The sequence below is a fragment of the Otolemur garnettii genome, unplaced genomic scaffold (genome assembly GCF_000181295.1).
Source record: "Otolemur garnettii isolate 467f Iridium unplaced genomic scaffold, OtoGar3 scaffold00235, whole genome shotgun sequence".
Lineage (NCBI taxonomy): Eukaryota > Metazoa > Chordata > Mammalia > Primates > Galagidae > Otolemur > Otolemur garnettii.
Genome location: NW_003852630.1, coordinates 1661255 through 1663821, shown reverse-complemented (window position 1 = coordinate 1663821; position 2567 = coordinate 1661255). Strand labels below are relative to the sequence as shown.

The window sequence follows — 2567 nt, the reverse complement described above, 5'->3', positions numbered from 1 at the left end:
CCCAGCTACTTGGGAGGCAGAGGCAGGAGACTCGCTTGAGCCCAGGAGTTGAAGGTTGCTGTGAGCTGTGATGCCACAGCACTCTACCCAGGCTCTGTCTCAAAAAAAAAAAAAAAAAACTGTTTTATTACTTATCAACTAAGTTGTAATGGTTAACCTTAATCGGTCACTCTCAGGTTCCATGATGCAGTGGTTCTCAACCTGTGGGTCACGACCCACAGGATCTGTATTAAAGGGTCATGGCATTAAGAAGGTTGAAAACCATTGCTGTGATGGGACATAGTAACATTGACTTAGGTGCGCTTTCTGAGTTTGTTGTTAATACCAGTTTTGCCCTGTTAACCTCAAATTACAGGTGTTGGGGCCTAATGATTCTTATTTGAGATTGAAAAAGATGTTGTTTTTGTTGATATTAGTGATAAACATGTATTCAGTACTTGAAAGAAATAGATCTCCTTAATACTCTAAAGGAGCAGGGATCAATGTGTATATTACTAAGATCTACATCTAAAACAGATGCAATATTATATAATATTAGAGAAGATGTTAAGTAACATTGGCAGAGGACATGAAGTGTTTTCATTTTTGCTCTTCAGGAAAGTCATGAATGTATGATGCATTCATTTCAGAATCTTGAGCGGGTGGGAGATAGGAAATAAAAGGGTATAGGAAAAAAGCAGGTTACAGAAATATTAAAGAAGAGAAAATACCAGTATTTAGAATTATCTCATAAGCATCACTGTGTCCTCATGAGATGTTTTATCTTTTTTTGAGATGAAGTCTCATGTTGTTGCCCTTGGAAGCATGCTCTGGCATCACTGCTCACAGCAACCTCAAACTCTTAGGCTCAAGTGAAACTCTCCTGCCTCAGCTGCTCAAGTAGCTGCCACAACAGTTGCCTCAGTTCAAATTCCTGAGCTCAAACAGGCCACCTGCTTTAGCCTCCCCAGAATGCTAGGATGATAGGTGTGAGCCAGTGCACGTGGCCCAGATGTTTCATCTTTACATTAAGTATTCAGCTTCTAACTCCTGGCCACTGACAAGTTTTAGCAACCATGCCCGATGGTATGGCAGTGAACAGCCCAGGACACCAGATACCACTCCTCACTGAGGAGCACAATCTCTTGGCAGGGTGGTTGGTTCTAGGCCTGGGGGACACCCTGCAGGATGGGTGTGCAGTCCTGTCTACTAGAGAACGAGGAGCCCAGGAAGGTTGTGGGGTCTGCATGGCTAGATCAGGAAGCCTCTGGTGGGAAATCTGACCTTAAATGACCCAATCATCAGAAGTGCTTAGTCTGTGATGTAATAATGATGCTAAACAGAACACTTTGTTGGTCATTTTTATAGGATGCAAAAGAGTCACCTCATTATTTTGACAGAAATGATGAGGTATTTAGCCCGCCTTTCCTTTAGTGGACTCTATACCTCAGGCTAACCAGGTGGTTGGGGATGTGTGATCTTTCTTATAGACGAATTCCAGCTAATTAATACTTGAAGCTGGAATAACCCCATTCTGCAGGATCTTGGGCAGTGCTGCTGTCATGTGGTGTGTGCACTGGGCCTGCTGGTCTGGACTGTGGGCGCATCCCCCAGGAGATGAGGGTCTGGTACTCATTTCTGCCTTACTCCAGAACACTTTGTTACAGGAAAACAACAGTTGGACCCAACAGCTTGTTTAAGGGCTCGGTTGGTTTATATCTTGGCTGAAGTTCTTCATCTCGCTCCCAGCCCGTAGCACAGTGCACACGCCCACACTTGGAGCCGTTTCCGTCTCGGCAGTGATGAGCACATGCAGCCCCTCATGTGTGTGAGCTCCCGGCCACCTAGGAAATGGAGGAGTTAGAGGCGCATGTTCCACAACGTACCATGAAGATACAAATCCAGATTATGGGACATTCTACATTGACGAAAGTTCCTGTTTCGTCATTAAATATTGCAGGGGGTGCTCAGTGGTTAGGGCACCAGCCATATACACTCAGGCTGGCAGGTTCGAACCTGGCCTGGGCCTGCTAAACAACCATGACAACCACAATAAAAAAATAGCCGGGCGTTGTGGTGGGCACCTGTAGTTCCAACTACTTGTGAGGGTGAAGCAAGAGAATCATTTAAGCCCGAGAGTTTGAGGTTGCTGTGAGCTGTGATGCCACCTCACTCCACTGAGGGCGACATAGTGAAACTCTGTCTCAAAAAGAAAAAAAAAAATATTGCAAGGGGTTGGGCAAAGTGGTTGACACCTGTAGTCTCAGCACTTTGGAAGGCCCAAGTGGAAGGATCGCTTGAGTCCGGGAATTTGAGGTTGCAGTGAGCTATGATAGTGCCATTGCTCTCTAGCCTGTGTGACAGAGCAAGACCCTGACTCTAAAAATGAGTGAACAAATAAAGTGTGATATGTTTTGCTTCATGAAGTAATGATAGTGTGGTGAATTACTATGTGTGGATTCTATGCCTGGTTAAATAACACAATTAGAGATTTTTTAAACTGTATTAGAAAAAGTAATTAGGCTCGGCGCCTATAGCTCAACCCGCTAAGGCGCCAGCCACGTACACCTAAGGTGGCGGGTTCGAAT

General features: G+C 44.9%; 1 protein-coding gene across 1 annotated transcript in view; it reads left to right on the top strand.

The window, feature by feature from the left end:
- Positions 1–2567, top strand: part of UBE3C (ubiquitin protein ligase E3C) — a 133368-nt gene that overhangs the window by 67385 nt on the left and 63416 nt on the right. The gene's annotated exons all lie outside the window — the stretch shown is intronic.